This window comes from Megalobrama amblycephala, linkage group LG19 (genome assembly GCF_018812025.1).
Source record: "Megalobrama amblycephala isolate DHTTF-2021 linkage group LG19, ASM1881202v1, whole genome shotgun sequence".
Taxonomy (NCBI): domain Eukaryota; kingdom Metazoa; phylum Chordata; class Actinopteri; order Cypriniformes; family Xenocyprididae; genus Megalobrama; species Megalobrama amblycephala.
The window spans coordinates 10,294,299-10,317,724 of NC_063062.1; the positions used below are offsets into that span (position 1 = coordinate 10,294,299).

At 36.2% G+C, this 23,426-nt stretch overlaps 1 protein-coding gene across 3 annotated transcripts in view; it reads right to left on the reverse strand.

Annotated features, from left to right (window-relative positions):
• Positions 1-22,700, reverse strand: part of mgat4c (mgat4 family member C) — a 137,425-nt gene extending 114,725 nt beyond the window's left edge. For 2 of the 3 annotated variants that reach the window (XM_048169064.1, XM_048169065.1), the window contains exon 1: positions 22,262-22,700. The gene's annotated coding sequence lies outside the window, so the exon portion shown is untranslated. Of the gene's footprint in view, positions 1-6,526; positions 6,676-22,261 lie in introns of those variants that run through there. The other variant, XM_048169068.1, reaches the window with a different exon arrangement.
• Positions 22,701-23,426: the final 726 nt, after the last annotated feature.

Genomic DNA, 23,426 nt, shown 5'->3' on the forward strand with positions numbered 1-23,426 from the left:
CAAATGGTCTGTGAAATGAAACGATTGAAAACAAATTGAATATGATTGGTGCATATACATTAAAATATCATTAAATCTGGAAATGAATGGGGGAAAAATAAGCTTTTAATCATTGAGGTGTATATATGGAATTTATCATACTGTATACTGAATATCATTAAAAGCCTGGAAGATATTAAAATATATTTTCTTAGCTATATCACCAATCCCTATTACACTCTCAGGACACAAAACAAACAACATAAATGTCTAGGTGACTTGTATTATATGCCACGAGTGAATAACCATGACCTCACAAGTCGAACCACTTTCATAAGAGTTTTTTTCTTGATTATTCAAATGCATGTAGCTTTTATGAATTTCATGGGCTTGAAAGCAATCAAGTTTAAACAAAACCCTGAATGCTGAAATGAGTGCAATCACATAAGGCTATTGCTCTGCAGTTTAGTAATCTACCCTATTTTCTTCATTAATTTCAATAATTAAATAATTTGGGTTTTAAATCACCCTCTATGAACATCAAACACCAAAGACCAATTTAGAGAACGCAATAAGAAGATTTGAAATCCCTAACAGCCTGGTTTAAAATAATAAGCACAAACAGGGAAAAAACAGAAGCCAAATCCATGGAGAAACAAAACACTTTTGCCCATTTGCTTTATTTAGCAGCCGTGACTCATTCGAATTATTCTGCCTTGTTTTCATAAAGATGTGTATGCATGTTACCTGTGAAACCATAACATTATATGCCAAGAATGTGACTCAGTAAGTTGAAACTGAGTTGAAAGTAACTGATAAAAGAGAAAAAGTGACCTTAAGTTATTGTGGTACAGTATATTTGGAGTGGTGAGGCTCGGTGAACTCCACCACAAAACTGGATTTTAAGGCCTTTTATATAGTGATTCGCTTTTCCCCTCTATTTCTCCAACACTTCCTGTGGCGATGGCTGCCTCCCATGAAGCTATAATGTATGAGATTTGTCAGTGTCAATTTTACAGCTAATCTCTCTGGTCCACCTAGGCCCTCCCATTCCCCGCCCATTAATTCTGTAGCCTTGTACACCAGATAGTAGATGAAACAGAGCGAGAGAAACTGCTACGCTTTCTCTAGACATGTTTGTAGCCAAAGTTTAGTGGAGTTATGTGGTTTGTGACACTGCAACCTCACAAAAACACTCCAAAAGGTAAAATTAAAGGTGCCCTCAAATGAAAAATTGAATTTATCTTGGCATAGTTAAATAACAAGAGTTCAGTACATGGAAATGACATACAGTGAGTCTCAAACTCCATTGTTTCCTCCTTCTTATATAAATCTCATTTGTTTAAAAGACCTCCGAAGAACAGGCGAATCTCAACATAACACCGACTGTTACGTAACAGTCGGGGTGTACGCCCCCAATATTTGCATATGCCAGCCCATGTTCCCAACATTATGAAAGGCATTAGACAAGGGTAGCCAGTATTAACGTCTGGATGTGCACAGGTGAATCATCAGACTAGGTAAGCAAGCAATAACAACAGCGAAAAATGGCAGATAGAGCAATAATAACTGACATGATCCATGATATCATATTTTTAGTGATATTTGTAAATTGTCTTTCTAAATGTTTCGTTAGCATGTTGCTAATGTACTGTTAAATGTGGTTAAAGTTACCATCGTTTCTTACTGTATTCACGGAGACAAGAGCCGTCGCTATTTTCATTTTTAAACACTTGCAGTCTGTATAATTCATAAACACAACTTCATTCTTTATAAATCTCTTCAACAGTGTAGCATTAGCCGTTAGCCACAGATCACAGCCTCAAATTCATTCAGAATCAAATGTAAACAATATAACAGTATACAATACTCACATAATCTGACGCATGCATGCCGCATGCATGACGAACACTTTGTAAAGATCCATTTGAGGGTTATATTAGCTGTGTAAACTTTGTTTAGGCACTGTTTAAGGCAAGCGCGAGCTCCGTGGGCGGAGAGCACGAGATTTAAAGGGGCCGCACAGCATAAATCGGCTCATATTTAATGATGCCCCAAAATAGGCAGTTAAAAAATTTAATTAAAAAAAAATCTATGGGGTATTTTGAGCTGAAACTTCACAGACACATTCAGGAGACACCTTAGACTTATATTACATCTTGTAAAAAAAAACGTTCGATGGCACCTTTAAAGGAATAGTTTACCATAAAAGTTCTATCATGATTTACTCACCCTCATGTCGTTCCAAAACTGTATGGCTTCCTTTTTTCTGTTAAACACAAAAACAGATATTTTGAAGAATGTTGGTAGCCAAACAGTTTCGATTCCCATTGACTTTCATTGTATTTTTGTCAATGGAAACTGAAACTCTTTGGTTCCCAACATTCTTCAAAATATCTTCTTTTATGTCCCATAGAAGGAAGGAAATTATACAGATTTGGAATGACATGAGAGTGAGTAAATAATTCATTTTTGGGGTTGACTATCCTTTTAAGAATACACAGTTGTTGTAAAAATCTTTTAAGCAAATATTTTTCACAATACTAGATTCCCAGAGTGGACTCTTAAACTTCTTCCAGTCACCAAACAGATATATTAAAATTTTATTTTGCAAATGGCCAAGAAAGTGGGATCAATATCTCACAGGTGTAATATTCTTCTCATAAAGACTGTGTTTGCAGAGAATGAAATTGGCTGGTTGTTTCAGCTGATATATATTACACATCAGCAAATGCATAGTACAACCTGATAAAAATCCAGGTCTATTGATCTGCAATTTATATGAATATTAAAGCTTAATTTTTCATTTCCTACCACTTTTAACTCACAAGTGCAATTCAATAGATACTTATAAAGCATTTACACACGCACACACATACAATACCTCTGTGATAAATTGTGTTGTCAGGGTGAACTGAGGTTATCCAGCAGGGAGTTACACTGATACTATGTACTTGGCCCAAAAGAACCACCTGACAAACACAACAAGACTTGTTTCACAGAAACTGAGCCGTATCCATGCATGAAATAAATCTGTAGAATGGCTGATGATACAATGATTAAATTCATGCAATGATGAGTTGCAATGATGAGTTACGCTTTGATTTTAATCAGCACACCATGCTGATCTAACCTTTATCCATACAGCAAAATTAAAATGATTACACAAAAATGATTATTGCGCATTGTTTCATTCAAGTAAAGAGAAGCAAAAACATGGTTGCAAAAAAACAGTTGAAAATATACAAAAATGAAAATACTTTCATCCTCTACTCAACCTCCAGTGTTGTGTGACATTCACAATAGAAAGCCATTTAAATTTCAATTAAATTCCTAAATTTGAATTGCAATTCAAATTTGAATGTAAGGAAGTAGAATTAAAATTCAACTAAACTTTTAATAACTATTATAATATTAAAGCATTAGTTCACTTCAGAATTAAATTTTCCTGTTAATTTACTCACCCCCATATCATCCAAAACGTTTATGTCTTTCTCTCTTCAGTCGAAAAGAAATTAAGGTTTTTGAGGAAACCATTCCAGGATTTTTCTCCATATAGTGGACTTCAATGGGTACCAACAGGTTGAAGGTCCAAATTACAGTTTCAATGCAGCTTCAAAGGCTCTACATGATCCTAGCCGAGGAATAAGGGTATTTTCTAGCGAAACAATGTCATTTAAAAAAAAAAAAAATTATATAAATTTTAACCACAAATGCTCGTCTTGCACTAGCTCTGTGATGCGGCACGCATTACGTAATCATGTTGGAAAGGTCACGCGTGACGTAGGCAAAAGAACCGATCCAGTGTTTACAAAGCGAATGTGCAAAGACTAAGTAAAACGCCCTTTACAAAAAAAGGTAAAACAACGATGGATAATTCTGAAGTTGGTGGAGAAAATGAGATTTTGTGAGTTTTTCGCCCTACCGCGGTACTTCCACCTATGTCACTCATGACCTTTCCAACGTGATTACGTAATGTGTGGCACATCGCAGAGCAGTCCAAGATGAGCATTTGTTGTTAAAAAGTATATAATAATAATAATAATAATAATTTGTTTATATAGCATCATTTATATAGCACTTTTCTGGGTACTCAAAGCGCTTTACATATTGAAGGGGGATCTCCTCAACACCACCAATGTGCAGCATCCACCTGGATGATGCAACGGCAGCCATATTGCGCCAGAATGCCCACCACACACCAGCTTATTGGTGGAGAGGAGACAGAGTGATGAAGCCAATCAGTGTATGGGGACAGAGGCCAATGGGCAAATTTGGCCAGGGTGTCGGGGTTACACCCCTACTCTTTTCGAAGGGCATCCTGGGATTTTTAATGACCACAGAGAGTCAGGACCTCGGTTTAACGTCTCATCCAAAGGACGGTGCTTTTTGACAGTATAGTGTCCCCATCACTATACTAGGGCATTAGGACCCACACAGACCACAGGGTGAGCACCCCCTGCTTCAGTGGGCAACCAGTCTTGGGCTACAGGGTGATATGGCTGCTGGCCATAATGTAATGTAATGTAATATAAATTTACATAAAAAAAATAAATAAAATAAAATAAAAAAAGGACAGATCATTTCACTAGATAAGACCCTTATTCCTTGGCTAGGATCATGTAGAGCCCTTTGAAGCTGCACTGAAACTGCAATTTGGACCTTCAACCCATTGGTCCCTGTTGAAGTCCACTATATGGAGAAAAATCCTGGAAAGTTTTCCTCAAAAACCTTAATTTATTTTCCACTGAAGAAAGAAAGACATAAACATCCTGAATGACATGGGGGTGAGTAAATTATCAGGAAATTTTAATTCTGAAATGAACTAACCCTTTAATGTATAACTATTTTATATACAAACAGAAAGAAAGAAAGAAAGAAAGAAAGAAGCAAAACAGACCATCGATACAAGATGCAAACAAAAACAGACCACCGTAGTGTATAGAAAGTGCATGTTTATAAAGGCTATATGAAAAATTGGTGGATAAAAAGATTTTCAGAAAGCATATATCCTGACCCAAGGAGTTTATGTGCAATTTATATTCTGTACTCACCAATAAATGAAAAATAACACCAGAGGCTGAGGCAAATATGCGCTTAGTGGCCACTGAACTGTACCTAATCCACATGTAAACAGCCCCAGTCAGTGGGAACCACTAACATTTACATGTTCAGCATTCAGCAACCGTACACGCTTTTTATACCGCAGATAAATTAGCATTTCACTCTTAAAGGTCATTGCTCTTTTCACTCTCTGAGCTGTTTTCCGTTATACAGAAAGACAAATATCAACCTGTCTATGAGATGTCTTAGACCTCTATATACCAAGCACTCACACAACAGCTGCATTTTACATCAGATGTATACAGCTTGAAAAATACACATTAGTTAGCACTCAACTCAGAAAAGCCATTTGCACAGGAGCGTATAGAAAAGTGTGTCCATTAAAATTAGACGTGATGGATGGTCAATGGTGCATGAAATTGTAGTTTAGTCATTTCCCTGAAAGCTGTAGATACAGTTAGTATGAAGAATTCTAAATCTATAAAGTTCAATAACAGACAACTGTAATTAACTGTAATTATAATCCACATTAGTACAGAGTGGCAGAGTACATCGTGGCATACTGCATATTTTAAGAGATGAAGTTTTGTACCAAATTTAGGATTCCCAGGACCACCATCAGGACAGCTACTTAAGAGCATGTGAGCAAAACAGACCAAAAGAGGCTTTCTGTGCCTTTAATATATAATGAATGTGAAGTCCTGTATTGCTTAACTAGCAGCACTAGAGAAAGCAAACTATAGGCTGCACTAGACCTCACAAACCCTAGGGATCAGCACTATTCCTCACATATCTAGCAAAGACATTCTGCCAGCAGTCCAATTAGGAGAAAACAAGACTACCTGCACTCCCTTCTGCAAAATGTATGTCTTTGTAAGGGGAAAAACAGCAACTTATAGTTAATGTGTATGGAGATGTTCAAGAATACTTTAGTCTTAAATACCTATGGCCAAAAAATGATGTATAAAACCCATTTCAAAAGTGAAAAAGGGTGACAATATTTTAAATATTCACAACATTTTTGCACATTTTCCTAGTGATATGAAACATTTTGAATATTGAGATGATTTTATTGTATTTTTGGTTTGGTTTAAACTAAACATATTTTCCCGTATTAGTTTAAACGACCCATTTAATGAATAGTTTAATATTTGAAAAAAGCAATGCTTTAATTCTATTTTAGAAAAAAATTATGTTTCTGTTTATTGTTATACAAATATTATACTTCTTTGTGTTCATTTAGTGAAAAATAGTCTTAATAGGAAAACATGCCTTGATTATATTTAAAGCAGTTTTCGTTTTTTTACTGAATTTTACATTATCAAAAGACTTTATTATTTAATAAAATACACATATACTGACCGTATGTGTTTTAGCTTTATCGTCCAGACCCACTCTTAAGCATTGACTGCATACAGTATGTTAACAGACTGTGTATAAAATAGAGATGTGTGAAAATTGTGGCAGGTGGAGAAAAGCTGACCTGGCGTAACCCACTTCTCACTGATTTATGGCGGTGGCCTGCCCCGCAGACAGCGCTTTGCCCTGGGTGTCATCAATCTCTCCAGATTTCCGATAACAGCCATCAGCAACACCCTGATCCAGCATCGGACCACCACACACCTAAAAACATCCAACCTAAAGCTAAAGAGTACCTAACAGTGAGTAAAGCTCAAACTTTGCAAAGATAATGATCAAAATAAGGACTTTTCCATGTGTTCCACCGCACATCTAAATATATAGTTAAAATATACATAAATACTCATATGCATTCACTCTTTACATGTGAAAAGGGGTCAAATTTTCAGTTATTCACTGAATATCTTCTGAAGACTCAGAAAATAATGCATATAATTCATATGTTCTACTTTTATGGTACCTTTATGGTGGGTTTGTCCTTTTTGGAGCTTGACAGTTATGGTCATGTTGTTATATGGAAAAGAACTGCATGTTAATCCTTCAAAATTGTCCTTTTGTGTCCAACAGAAAAAAATAATACAGGGCTCGACAATAAGGACTGCCCGATGGCCCGGGGCCAGTGTGAATGACTCTCGGCACAGTAGACGGAACGGTTACTTGCCCGATCGATCCAGTGCTGTAGGGTGTGCGATATATATCGTCTATGTTTATGATATCATAATTGTTGATTTAAAGATCTGAAATTATCGAGTATATCCCTCAATTTACAAAACCAAACAAAAAACACACACATTGAGTGCACGCACGCAATAGAGGACGTAGTCTAGTAACAGTTTAGGTTAGACTTGTGCGCGTGCATATTTAGAGTGTACGCTTTCACTGCGCGTGATTTAGTCTATTAAAATGCCCCAGAATTCGAGATAAGGGGCAAACATGCCCCAGTATATCTTTATTATTCATATCATTTAATAAAGTTAACCAATTTACACAGCGCCGTTTTTCTCCAAATATCAACAATTACAAATTTGATATTGATTTTATACAGAGTAGCCTACAGTTTAATGAACAAGAACTTAATATCAAGTGACTTACATTTTAGACACCAAATCGCCTGTTTCACTCTATTTTGCCTACGAAAATAGTTCCAAACAAAGTCAACAGCATTGTTTTGCGTCTCTGAGCAACACTTCTTGAATAAGCCGTTTGAATGAATCGGTTGAATCCGGTTGAATCTCAATGACTCGCTCATTAGCAAGGACTTGCTGCCACCTACTGGCGAGTTTAATTTCAGGTTTAAAGTGTCTTTTCATTTTTAAAATAATTTCAAATAACAGTATTTAACGTTTTATATTTTCAACATTTCAAAACATTATTTATGCATCTAGCTCTCGACTGATTCATAAAGTTTAATCTATAGTTATATAGTTATAGATATTACAATTTCTGTACCTGAAAATCTCCTGTTTAAACCTACATGAAAAACTTCAAAAGCATTGTTTATTTCATTTATATGTTTGTTCTGTTGTATTCATATGTGCTATACTCGTAATTTGATTATTTATTACTATTTTATTACTTGCTGTTTATTTATCTAACAATATTTAAAATTTAAGTGAGTTAATCTAGTAGCTTTTGGTGTCATAACCTTATTTAAGGTTACATGTTTCATACACAATGAAAACAATAACTTGGCTTATTTTATAGGCCTATTTTCTTTTATGATACTTTATTAATTTTTTTGTTGTGGGGCAAGTGAAAATTTTGGTGGGGCAAGTAAAAATTTGAACCACTGGCCCAACTGGGCCAGTAGAAAAAATCCTTAGCGTTGAGCCCTGCAATAAATCAGAAATTATATCATAGAGAGTAAATTTAAACAAGTTTAGAACAATTTTACAATTTTGGGTTGAACTGTTCCTTTAAGCAAACAGTATAGAAAAAGAAAGCTGAAGAAAGGCTGTGAAACGGGTGTAAGTGAGAGCGGGAGATTTCCCATTCAGAGCTTAACAGCATCACAGCCTGAACTGTGAACACACAGGAAACCCATAACTTTTATTCCATCACAGAGAACAAGAGAGAGAAGTGATTCCAAGAACTGTGGTTTGTGCATCAAAAAGAGTGATGGAGTAAAAGAGTGGGGGTAATATGTGAGAAATGGTCAGAATGCAAGAACAGGAATGCTTATAGTCTATAGTCTCTTCTGTATGTGTGTGTGTGTATGTGTGTGTGTGTGTGTGTGTGTGTGTGTGTGTGTGTGTGTGTGTGTGTGTGTGTGTGTGTGTGTGTGTGTGTGTAGCTCCCCACCTGCCTAAATGATCTCCATGACTCACACAGGAGCAGATAATTGGCTCACAAAAAAGTGCAGCAAACATTCATCATAATGGCAATGGCCTGCTGAAGCGAGCAGACACTCTTCTCTCAGTCTCTCTCTCCCGACTTTCTCTCTAATATGCACTCTTTCTGTCTCTCTGACATGTGTGTGTAAACCCTGCTCTTCACTGGCTTTCCTCCTATAGCACTTCATGTGGTCTTAAAGATACAGTGCTTATCTGGCCCCTGTGGATTTTAGAATTAACCCTGATGGGACTCTGAACACTATGTGCTTAATTGGTATCAATAATTCACAGGATTCATTTAAGCACTGACAAATGAGTGTCTATAACTGGGGTCAGCAACCTTTTTGAGATGAAGGGCCAATTTGAACAAGAAATATTGCAGCTTTTAACCATTAAACTACATCAAGTAGATAAGCGATTTACTTGTGCAAAGTTTATTTTTCCACTGAATGTTTCATTTCTAAGATAGTTAGGCATGTAAACTACAATCAATCAATCAATAAATCTCTCTTTGTGGGACACATACCTAAAAGTTGCTGACTCCTGATCTAGAGCTGTGGGTGTCTTTTGCTTGTGGTTGATTTTAATGCCAAGGACCCTCAAACAGAAAGAAAGCTTCAAATTTTTAAGTATAAAAGAGCCATTTATACCGGGTGAGAAAAATGTTAATAAATGATGATAAAAAAGAATAGTCTTTTCATATTGTTATTTTGCTAAAGCCAAATGAAATGGTTAAATTGGTAAAATATAGTTGATATAGTAGTAGAATCTTAAAAATTTAGTTACTATATATGTGACCCGTGCTGGCAAAATGAGTCGGAATGCGAACAGGCTAATTTCGAGCTACAGGCAAAACAAGTGAAAAATGTCAATTTTGATCGAAAATTAGTTTATTAAGCCCTCATCTAGCAATCCCAATGCTCCAGATAACAATTAAACATCTAAGGGGCTGTTTACACAACATCGTTTTCAACTAAAAACTGAAAACTTTGTATGCGTTTTGGCCATTCATTTACACGACAATGGCATTTTGGGGGCCCGAAAATGCAAACTTTTGAAAACGTGAAAAAGTGCAAGTTTATGAAAACGATACCATCTGTGAAAATGGTGATGTTGAGTCTATCCACCTTATTTTTCAATGTGAAGGTAATGAGAAGAATATCGAAGTGCAGTAAACTGAAAATAAGGAGGATAGGCATGCGCGTTTGGCGCGAGTTATCCGTAAAAGAATGCGTATGTGCGCAGACGCGTAATCTTTCTTTAAAAAAATGACATCGCCAACTACTTGTCTGGCATGCGTAATACAGCGTCATTTTCGCGAATCCATGTGAATGGGAATAGTTTTGATAACGTTGTCATCTGTACAAAGAAAAAAACATTTCTGTTTTTAGTACATCGTTGTCATGTAAACGTACCCTAAAAGTATCTTTATTTGTACGTTTTCTGAGAAGAATACCTTTTCTTTGTCAATGAAAAACGTTTGGTAAAAACATCTGATTAACATAACATTATATTAGATCTGTTTGGTACAGTAGGTCTTAATATATAGGCTGTCTGTCTTATTAATGTTAAATCAAACAATTGTGGTATCATGGTAGATTAAAGGTGCCCTAGATTCAAAAATTGAATTTACCTTGGCATAGTTAAATAACAAGAGTTCAGTACATGGAAATGACATACAGTGAGTCTCAAACTCCATTGTTTCCTCCTTCTTACATAAATCTCATTTGTTTAAAAGACCTCAGAAGAACAGGCGAATCTCAACATAACACCGACTGTTGCGTAACAGTCGGGGTGTACGCCCCAATATTTGCATAATGCCAGCCCATGATCGAGGCATTACACAAGGGCAGCCAATATTAACGTCTGGAAGAAAAGCATTAGAAAAGGGCAAAACGCCTGGATCTGTGCACAGCTGAATCAACAGACTAGGTAAGCAAGCAAGGACAATAGCAAAAAATGGCAGATGGAGCAATAATAACTGACATGATTCATGATAACATGATATTTTTAGTGATATTTGTAAATTGTCTTTCTAAATGTTTTGTTAGCATGTTGCTAATGTACTGTTAAATGTGGTTAAAGTTACCATCGTTTATTACTATTTTCATTTTTAAACACTTGCAGTCTGTATAATGCATAAACACAACTTCATTCTTTATAAATCTCTCCAACAGTGTAGCATTAGCCGTTAGCCACGGAGCACAGCCTCAAACTCATTCAGAATCAATGTAAACATCAAAATAAACACTGTACTTACGCGATTACACATGCGGCATGACAAACACTTTGTAAAGATCCATTTTGAGGGTTATATTAGCTGTGTGAACTTTTTTTATGTTGTTTAAGGCAAGCGCGAGCTCTTGGGGCGTGGAGCAGGAGAATTAAAGGGCCACACACCCCGAATCGGCTCATTTCTAATTATGCCCCAAAATAGGCAGTTAAAAAAATTAATTAAAAAAAATCTATGGGGTATTTTGAGCTGAAACTTCACAGACACATCCAGGGACACCTTAGACTTATATTACATCTTTTAAAAAAAAGTTCTAGGGCACCTTTAAGTTGAATATATATTTTTTCCGATAGATGTGGGTTTTGACTTGGTGTGCGCCAAATTTGGAGGTATTACCATGGATTTTAATGTATATTGGTTGCTAGATGATTTTGTTTTGGAACCTTCAGAAAACTTTAACTCGATTTTTCTCAAAATTGACATTGCTGACTCTATCGACTTCAAACAGGTATAGCTCAGACATTTTTTGTCAAAATCATACATCATATTGAAGTTTTTTTTAATTAGAGAATGCGAGAATAACAATCAATCATTTTTGAAAATGTGCTAATTGCGACTCATTTTGCCAGCACGGTTCACATTCTGTATATTTAATATTACTCCAGTCTTTAGTGTCACATGATCATTTAGAAATCATTCTAATATGTCGATTTGGTGCTCAAGAAACATTTCTTATTATCAATGTTGTGCTGCTTAATATTTTTTAATACATTTTTCAGGATTTTTTTGATTAAAAGTGTTCCGCATTTATTTGAAACTGAAATCTTTTGTAAAATTTGTCTTTACTGTCACTTTAGATCAATATATCTCATCATTGCTGAATAAAAGTATTAATTTCTTTAAAAAATATATCTTACTGATCCCATACTTTTGAATGGTAGTGTATATAAACTCTATATTCTGTAAATCTACATTTTTTAGAACAAACGAACAAACAGAATCTGTCTTGAAGGAGACACATGGATCTCCGCCATTTCAGGTAACTTACATCCTGCCTCTCATCTGTCGATGATGATGCATTTATTTCTGAAGCGGTGTCTACGGAGCTGCAATCTAAACAGCTGTTGCCGGAGATTTGGCTCTTCAATAAATAACCGTTTCCAATATCCCACCCCCCACAACAAACACACTTTTGCCTTTGTTCTTTCTTTCACTTCGATTGATGCATATTTCATGGAGAACTTTTACGTGCTTCCTTTGAGTTGAGAAGACAGCTCCAAGCTGACAGGCTGCCTATTACCAGACATTACAATCCGCACTGTCCCCATCGCTCGGAACATCTCTCTGCTCCAGATAGGCATGCATTAACTTGTTTTTGTGAAGGTAATGAAATAGCAATGAAATAGTAATGAAATGTCTCTGTGCGACAAATGAGATACTAGCGTTTTTCATTACATTAGCCTAAATAATGTGGCTACTGATTTAGTACTGACAAGATGAAGAGTTTACTGAAAAAGCAAGCACATCTTGGGGATATGTTGTGTCTGTTCTGCTGACTGTTACCTAAAGGCACACATGTTGGGATGCAGGAGGGTTGGAAACGAGACAGCTCTTCTGAGCATGCTCACCTCTTCCTTTCATGTAAGTGCCAATACCCAAAACCCCTGAAGGCTGGATAGAGTAATGCATGGAATTAATGTGCTCTGTAATGGGCTACCTTTTGTAGTCTGAATACATTTTTCCTGATCATGCAAATAAAAGCCTTTTTACATGATGCAGACTGTATTGAAAGCAAAATCATTTTGAAACTGGAACTACATAAACATACTGTACATTAGCATAAATGAGCAGCACAAAATGAGAGGGTTACTGTCAGTTTTGGAGATGTTTGAGATGAAAACAAAGAGGTCTATGGATGAAATTTTAAAGTAAAAATTTTGCCTTACATTTTTAAGAGTTACAAGTTCATGTGCCATAATATATGACACTATAAACAAAAAGTTTTTTTGTTTTGTTTTTGTCATTTCAACTAAACAATTGCTACAAAGACACCTTTTAGTTAGACTAAAGATTCAAGATTTATCTGATTAAGACATTATTCTGATACTCTGTATACCAAATTTTTAAAAAAAATTGCAGTAAAACTACACAATAAGGTCTTATTTGTTAACATTAGTTAATGCATTATTTAGCTATGAGCAATATATTTTAACAGCATTACCTTTGTTAATGTTAGTTAATAAAAGTACAAAGGTTTATTGTTTGTTCATGTTAAATAATGCCAGATACATCATTTGATTTTAAAAAATGTAGTAATAAATGAAGAAATTAATATTAGCTGTAGATGCATTGCTCATTGTTAGTTAAAGGTGCTAAAGAGGATGTTTTCGTCGACTGAGAAACCAAAGACTGTTAGTGAGTTTTTGAAATGAGCGCATGCGTAAGAACAGCCCCCACCTTCACAGCTCATTTCGAGGGAATGCCTCCCAAAACTCGTGAACGAGTATTGGAACACGAGTGTTTACCACCGGCATTCGCTGTGTTGTGTTAGTGGATTCATTATGTCGGACTCACCGCAGGTAACTCATAATCTGCAGTTGTTACTCCTGTCTCCTGACAAAAACATTGCATGCAGCGCCTGTAGAGTGTGGAAAGTTAATGGATTGACAAGCCAGAGGGCCAATCCGCGCACGTCTTTCACAAGGAACGTAATGGCAGTGATTGACAAGCCAGAGGGCCTTGTTAATTAATATACATCATCTGTGCATGAGGTAGGGCCTTAAAAACATCAGCCAATCGTTTACGCGATTTGCACAGATGATGTATATTAATATTATTCCTTTCAGTGCACCTAATAAATAGTCTTTTATCAGTTAGTAAAGACAGTTTTAAGTAATATTGCAAAAATGTATAAAACAAAACATCCTCTTTAGCACCTTTAACCAATATTAACCAATTTAGTTAAAGGGATCATTCACCCAAAAATGAAACTTCTGTCATCATTTACTCCCGCTCAATTTTTCCAAACCTGTATAAATTTCGCTGTTCTGCTCTACACAAAGGAAGATATTTAGAAGAATGTTTGTAACCAAGCAGATCTTGCCCCCAATTGACTACCATACTATTTTTTTCTCTACTATGGTAGTCAATGGGAGATCTGCTTGGTTACAAACAACATTCTTCCAATTATCTTCCTTTGTGTTCAGCAGAACAAAGAAATTTATACAGGTTTGGAACAACTTGAGGGGGAGTAAATGATAACCTTAAAGTGTTACCAAAACTGCTTATTTATCCCCTGACCCATACGCTAGTAAATAATACAAAAAACTGCCACCAAATAGTTGCATGTGTAGGAATAAAACCAGCTAACCAAGGTTTGTTGATTTGATATTATGCTACTGTAGCAAACGAGCCAATAACAGAGGGAGGTCATGTCTTGTCACTCAAATGAGCAGCAGAAATAAGTCACACTGATGAGTCAGATACAATGAGTCACCTAAAGCAGGACACTACAGTGTTTGACCAAAACAACTGGCTGTCTTTTTCCTTCTGCAGCACTTACTACAAACCACATATGAAAGAGCCACTGAAAAAATAAAATGGTTCCATTGTTTAAAGGTACATTATGTAACTTATTTTGTTCACAATTTACAAAATTGATATAATGAGCAAGTACATCATGAATCCATCTTTCAAACCATGTTTTTGTCTTATCCTTACCGGCTACAATGTTCTTTCGCAAGACGCTTGCAATTTGGTTTCTTGACCGCTAGAGTTACATAGTGTACCTTTAATAAAACACATTTCTGTCCAGTTTCTGTAGCACTGAGCCTTGCGCAAAATATAATGTAGTACCGTGATTTGTGTCAGTGAACATGAGCTCTCAGAAACCAGGTTAAAATTCTACCACCCACCTCAATTCTCCATAGTCTAACTTTAGGACAGCCAAGAGTATCTGACTTCTAATCTAACTCAGATCTAATTTTATCTAATCAAGAGCCCTTAATGTGCAAAACGATTAATTCCCTTACGCTAATAAAATAAACATTGTCATCACTTAATAATTGCCCCTCGTGTTGGCATTCAACACTGAAAACAAGATAATCATGATTAACAAAATAATCAAGGTCTTAATTATTACCCATGCTCAAGAAGCAATAACAATGTAAAACATCACAAAGCACAGTTTTTCAGACTATACCATAACAACTCAAGAACTGCACTGGTTAAGACCCTTTCAGCAAACATGCCCATGTGTTAAAATTAGTTTCTGTGCTTTTCTCAATGCTACAAATGTTCATAGTACATAAACATTTACCCAACTTATCATTAAGATCCATTGTTTTTAAAGGTGCCCTTGATTCAAAAATTGAATTTACCTTGGCATAGTTAAATAACAAGAGTTCAGTACATGGAAAAGACATACAGTGAGTCTCAAACCCCATTGTTTCCTCCTTCTTATATAAATCTAATTTGTTTAAACGACCTCCGAAGAACAGGCGAATCTCAACATAACACCGACTGTTACGTAACAGTCGAGGTGTACGCCCCAATATTTGCATAATGCCAGCCCATGATGTTCCCAACATTATAAAAGGCATTAGACAAGGACAGCCAGTTAACGTCTGGAGCTGCACACAGTCGAATCATCAGACTAGGTAAGCAAGAACAACAGCGAAAAATGGCAGATGGAGCAATAATAACTGACATAATCCATGATAGCATGATATTTTTACTGATATTTGTAAATTGTCTTTCTAAATGTTTCGTTAGCATGTTGCTAATGTACTGTTTAATGAGGTTAAAGTTACCATCGTTTCTTACTGTATTCACGGAGACAAGAGCCGTCGCTATTTTCATTTTTTAAACACTTGCAGTCTGTATAATTCATAAACACAACTTCATTCTTTATAAATCTCTCTAACAGTGTAGTATTAGCTGTTAGCCACAGAGCATATAGCCTCAAACTCATACAGAATCAAACGTAAACATCAAAATAAATACTTTACTCACATAATTCGAAGCATGCATGCAGCATGCATGACGAACATCTTGTAAAGATCCATTTGAGGGTTATATTAGCTGTGTGAACTTTGTAAATGCGCTGTAATATAGTCGACAGCTCTTGTGGCAGGGAGCATGCGATTTAAGGGGGCGGCGCCGAGTGTAAATCAGTGCATTGTTAATGATGCCCCAAAATAGGCAGTTAAAAAAATTAATTTAAAAAAATCTATGGGGTATTTTGAGCTGAAACTTCACAGACACATTCAGGAGACACCTTAGACTTATATTACATCTTGTGAAAGAACGTTCTTGGGCACCTTTAACTCTCTAACCAGAGTTACCTGTTATCAAGGACAGCATAACTAACCAGCTATTCAAAGTCTTGCTTAAATTGCGACAAAAAGTTCAGATTAGTGGATCAGAAGCAGCTAGCTAATTTGCAGTTAACCTTATACCTAATTTGCCCGCACCATTTGTTCCTACAGCAAGACCTAGTTAGTAGGTCATAAGCTCTAAGAATAGTAACATGTAGTCGCATAATATGATGTTTACCTTTATTTATCCAATAAGCAGCCTTCAAATCTGCAAACAAAAGCAGTGTTGCAAAGCCTGTTTAAATATTGATGCAGTTAAATATGTAAATAATAAATATTCAGGAGCTGTATGTAAAATTAATCAGGGGCACGAAATAAATACTAAACAAACTGGGAAAACCGACATTTATTTAGGAGGAGAAAGTGCACAGTTTAGATTCGTATCATCATTCATCACTTATCAAATGTAAGCCAGAGTAATTGTTAACATTATCAAATACTGTATGTAGGCCTGTCATGATCATGAATTTTGTGCTGACGATTAATTGTCATGCAAATAATTGTGATTTATTCACGGTTTCTGTTTGATTCTGTCTTATTTATGTTACATACAAAAATGAAATTTTTGTCATTACTCACCCTCATGTTGTTCATCTTCGGAACACAAACGAAGATCTTTTTGATGAAATCTGAGAGCTCTCTGTCTCTCCATTGTCAGCTATGCAACTGACATTTTGACGCTTCAAAAAGTTCATAAACAGATTGCAAAACTAATCCATATGAACTGAGCGGTTTAATCCAAATTTTCTGAAGAGACTCGATTGCATTATATTATGAACAGATTGAATTTAGGCCTATTATCTTGTAAGCCAAAATTTCAATATCATCAACACTATGTTTGCAAATCAAACAGAGAGAGCAGGTTACTTGGATTAAATATGAACTTTGTCTTAAAAAGCGGAGACAGATTGTGAAGCCAAAGCACCTCTCTGACACTAACAAATCAGGCTTTGGCTTCAAGTTTCACAACAAAGCCTGTTTGAGCGCTTGAACGACGTCATCATTGCCCACAAAATATTACTTGCTAAGTCTAACAGATGGCCCAGATTCCTCCCACTTTCCTCCTCTTATGACTATACAGTGACTCTGCTTCTTCCTCACGCTCTCTCAGTCTGCATTCATCAAAACCACCGAGCCAAAACCTTGCTGCTTCCTCCCCATGCGAGGAAAATTAAATTCACCTGTCCTGAGAGTAATTTCACCTTTCACAGAGTGGAAGACAGACACAATTAACGCCTGCACATGCATCACATCAGTAGTCTTTCAACTGAACTCAGTGCACCCAAGCAACACCTTAACCTTGTTAAATCACACTCTTAAACAGAAAACAGTTCAAATCCTGGTTTAAGAAAGCATTTGTGATCTGTAAAAGTAAAGTTGAGGTCAAACTGGACTTTGTGCTCCATTCACTTTCATTTATCTGCATGCAAATGCTGGAGAATGGAAAAGCAAGCTCATGCGAAGAAGTCTAGTATTTTGCTGTGTTTGGTGAACTATGATATGTAAATTTTTATAGAGAAATTTTTTTTTGACCAACATCACACAATGACTTCTTGACTCAATACAAAGATTAAAAAAAAAAAAAAAAAAAAAAAAGCATCTGAGCAATAGCCTTGTGGGCAGCACTGACCCGAGTTCGAGCCCCAGCTTGAGGTCCTTTGCTTGTCCTATTCTCCTTTTTCTCCTCCCCATTGCTTCCTGTCTCGTATACACTATACTAGTGCTGTCAAAAGTACTGAACATGATACCAAGTCAGTACTGAAATTTTAAAAATGTGACGCTTTGAGCGCTGTTAAGCGGATTTGTAAACACCTCTTCTCATTGGCCTTTGTGTTCACGCGCTCATCAGATATGTCTATGATTGGCTACAATGATCGACACACGAAAGCGTTTGAAAGCACACGGAAGTGGTTGAATTTGAAAGCGGGAGTGAGAGAATTTGAAACCATCTGTATCTGTACAAGCGCTCGATGAAGAAATCTTACAACATGTTTTTAAAGCATTGATTATTGTAGCCAATCACAGACATATCTGATGAGTGCGTGAACACAATTGCCAATCAGAGGTGCCTATGACTTGGTATCGCAGTCGGTACTTTTGACAACACTACACTATACTATCTATAGAATCTAATGGAGACATAAAAAATATAACTTAAAAAAAAGCTTAATGACTTGAAGAAAGTAGAACAGATGCTGTATTTTCCCACTTTTAAGTATCAATAATATAACTTATGAATTTATATTATTATGAACTATTATTAGTAGTATTACTACTAATATATGAACTGTTAGTAGTAGTAGTAGTAGTAGTAGTAGTATATTACTCATTTATAATTAGTAATATAAATTAATAACGACAATAATAATTCAACATTACTAGTATTTTATTATGCAGATGGAGCAATAATAACTGACATGATCCATGATATCATGATATTTTTAGTGATATTTGTAAATTGTCTTTCTAAATGTTTCGTTAGCTAATGTTGCTAATGTACTGTTAAATGTGGTTAAAGTTACCATCGTTTATTACTGTATTCACGGAGACAAGAGAGCCGTCGCTATTTTCATTTTTAAACACTTGCAGTCTGTATAATTCATAAACACACTTCATTCTTTATAAATCTCTCCAACAGTGTGTAATGTTAGCCCGTTAGGCGCGGAGCACTATCAAACTCATTCAGAATCAAATGTAAACATCCAAATAAATACTATACTCACATGATCCGACGCATGCATGAAGTATGTATGACCAACAATCTTGTAAAGATCCATTTGAGGGTTATATTAGCTGTGTGAACTTTGTAAATGCACTGTATTATCGTCTAGAGAGCTCGGGGGGGCAGGGAGCGAGAGATTTAAAGGGGCCGCACGCTGAATCGGTGCATAGTTAATGATGCCCCAAAATAGGCAGTTAAAAAAATTAATTAAAAAAAGTCTATGGGGTATTTTGAGCTGAAACTTCACAGACACATTCAGGGGACACCTTAGACTTATATTACATCTTGTAAAAACTGGTTCTAGGGCACCTTTAATTTAAATTAGAAATTATTGTTAGCAGTAGTAGTCATAAAAATATATTAATATTAATAATAATCATAACTATGATTATTATTATGTGATTTATTATTTATTTAACACAGAAGCCCTACAACATGACATATGATTAATTCTAAGTCAAATTATGACTAATTATTAGTAGTAGCATTAATAATTATATAATTCTTTGTAATTTGTTATTTATTTCAACCAGAACCCCTATAGTGTGACATCATATCATGTTGCCGATATTCAGATCCCAAAAAATTTGCATGCCTAAAGCACAGTGTGACCGCAGTCAACGCACCTTTAGTCGCAGGACAACAGCTGCTTGAGGTGAGCATTCTTAGCGCTGAAGTGCCCAATCAGAGGTCAGTACTAGAACAGCAATGAAAACCGTGGATACACGCGAGAGCAGGGTGAGAAAACGTTGACACACCTTTTCCACCTGCTACACTTATTCACAGGCACCTTAATCCTCTACCGCAGTCAAAGCCTAGCATCCTCATGTCAGAGCACATCTATAGTGGATTAAAATAGGACAGCTAATTACCATTTACCTCAGCAGGATCATGGCTGGATGTTGGGATTCTAGCTTTCGTAATGCGTGTAATTGTCTGTTGAATAATGCCGACCCACGCTCTTTATATCTGACTTGGCTCGCTCACTCATGAAAAGACACTCATGAGTTGATAAGCGGGATGCTGCAGCTTAAGCCTTTCGAGAAACACTAATGCCAAGTGCTGGTGTGGGTCCCCCATACCGTGTGAAATGCAGTTTATTAAAACTCCCTCAGGACTCCCACCGGTACAATTAGTGTTGAACTTTGCAATAAGGTAATCATATTTGTTTTCTAAACTTTCCTAAAACAACTTTTCCTCTTAGCAAAATAAATCCACCATATATAAAAGCATAATGTAAAACTCAATAAGCTGATTTTCTATGATTAAAGGTTTAAATCCAAAAAGCACAGCACAGGCCCTGAGTTTAACACAGAAGAGCTACTGAAATATACATGGTCTATTTTTCCTCAAAAAGCTTTGGATGTTACAGTGGCATTAATAACCTATAAGCCACACACTTCTAGTATGCCACATACTGAACATCATAACTTACACTTACATATCTAAAATCATTTGCTAATAATGTCATCCTTCAAAATGTTACAAATCTGAAAAAATAACGAGATCAAATTCATTACAGAACATCACTGTATACTATTAATGAAGGCTTTGTAGCTTTGATAGCCCCAAAGTGAGCTATATTTCTGTCTGAAATGAAAGTAAAATATACGGAGGGATTCGCTCCCTCTGTAAACCCTTCTTTTATTTAATCTCAGTCTCTCTGAGACTTTTACTCTCACAAAAGGGCTTTACTGCATCTAAAATACTATTCTCATTAGAAATGTTCTCTCTGAGCCACTTCTCCACATTCAACAGTCGAGGAGGGTAGAAATGCATTAAACATGGGCGCCGGTTCCCAATCTAAAGTGCACGGAGTGCTTCTTTATGTCTGAATTGGTAATACTGCCCACAGGTCAAAAGTACTGAGGACAGAATAAGGAGTCCGCAGAAGACATGTCTTGCAAACCCCATCTGTTCCTTTAATGATATCATTTATCACAGTGCCGCTGTTCACTAACAAATCATAATATCTTAATCATGCTTGTTATGATAAGATATAAAGATATAAAATGTAACCATTCATTTGGCAATAGCAGCTTACCTTACATCTTGTAGCATAATTTAATATAAAAGTATTGAATGCAGACTACTGAAAAAGACTGAACTTTTAATAAAAAATATCTGACACCTGATACGAGATCTGTTGAATTTGATAAAATATAGAGAGCCTTGACAGTATGATTGTATCTGTTGCAATGAATGATTTACCCCACTAGGGGAGGAACTAGTGGTCCAAAAGGCTCAAAGTATTTCAGATGCTGATCTGAGGTTATGACAGGGCATTACCTTCATATAAGATACTGTGAAAGCTGGGTTTATTATAAACTATGTTTAAGACTGTAATTGGGTTGCTCACATAAAACATCTCCATTCATTTTTTATTATTCAACATCAATACTTTAAGATAAAATATGATAAAATAATATACACATATGTATAAGAGAAAGTATATATTCCCTGTAACAGATTACATTTAAAATCACGGTCTTGCTTTCACTTGTTCAGTTTGAATGGTCCTGCAGTGTGACAAATGAACTACCCAAACTACAGTCATTTTAACTTCTCATCTATTTAGTGAAATCTTAAACTAGCCACATTAATGTTAAGCCCCTGTTAAGTCACATTCACATCATTCCCAGGCAGATATTTGTCTAAAACATCCATTAAGCAAGCACTTCTCTGACACTACATTCAGTTTCCACAGAGAAACTGAAGAAAAAACACTTAAAACGTAGAATTAGATACAAATAAACAGTATACAGAGCCACCACAACGTTCCATAAAGTTCACATTCTCTAAATAAATCTCACCTATTATAGCCATCAAGCTTCCAATGCCTTAAGGGCAATATGACACATGTAGGTTATATCTGTCCTTACTTTATGCCAGTTGAGTCGCCTATTATTTCTCTTAAAATATCCCAGAAGTCAACAGCGTACAGAGGAAAAGACATCTGACAACTTTGAGGCTTTGGGCATGAAACACAACACAGACTCTTGCAAACGACGGAGAATGTGGTAGATTGTTTTGATAGGAAGAGATTACATACACAGGTATGAGTAGCCTACCTATATGAAAATCAAGTTGGTAACAGTATTTGAATTCTATCATAATAAAAACGTGTTCTTACCGTCGACCCAAGCGCACAGATGATTCAGAGTGGCATCTTCAACTTCTCCGCACGTTCACACATACTGTACATGTGTGTGTGGACAGCGACAGTGAATGAATGCTGCCCGGAGCGCGCACGAACGCGGTATGGTGACTAAAAAAGCTGTCTAGGTAGGCAGCTCACTAGATAGTCTGACGTCTTGCAGACTCCCTTTCCAGCCACGTTGCCTGCCCCGTGTTAATTGAAACAAAAAACTCGGATCCCGGAGCTGTTGCCTATATTGGTAGAAATCTCTTTCGGGTTGTAATTGTCGCGGCGCAGTCGGTTCTCTGCAGCCGCCGTGTCCTTCCTCTCATGCCGACTGAGGATGTGAGCGCAGCCGCCGAGATGCTCGATCGTGGTGCGACCCGAGGCAGCTTAGAGCAGTCACCCAATGTGATGAGCCTACTAGAAAGAGAGTGAAATAATGAAAACAACAGGCTGTTAGATCGTTTCACCCAGTGACATGACAGCATGCTTGTTGTTAATTACAAAGGTGAGGCATCGGCGAGCACATTTACAACGTTAACTCAAAGTGATTTACACACAAGGAGTAGAAATAAAAAAGAAACAAGCTAAAAGATTTTTTTAAATCGTTGCCTATAACTCAGTTGGATATATAGGTTGTATGTATATATATATATATATATATATATATATATATATATATATATATATATATATATATATATATATATATATATGCAGGGCTGTTGTACAGTGCAATATACGCACGCGCTAAGAAAAAAATCGATCTGTGTGATGAATACATTTACCAGTAGTGTGTGAGGTATTACTAGTTCATCCAAAAATTACATTTTTCATTGTTTTCTCACCGTCATGGCGTTCCAAATCCGTAAGACTTTCGTTCATTGTCGGAATTCAAATTAAGATATTTTTAATGAAATCTGAGAGATTTCTGTCCCTCTATTGACAATCTATGCAACTACCACTTTAACGCATTAAACAGTTCATAAAGAGATCGTAAAACTAATCCATAATCTGGCGGTTGATCAGCGAACATAAACAGAAGCTCATGCGTACTTGCTTGATGTGTGAGGGCAAATCAGAAGCTCAAACCAGAGCCGTGCATAACATGAGAATGAACCTCATTGGTTCTCTCACGTCTCGCATGTCACACATC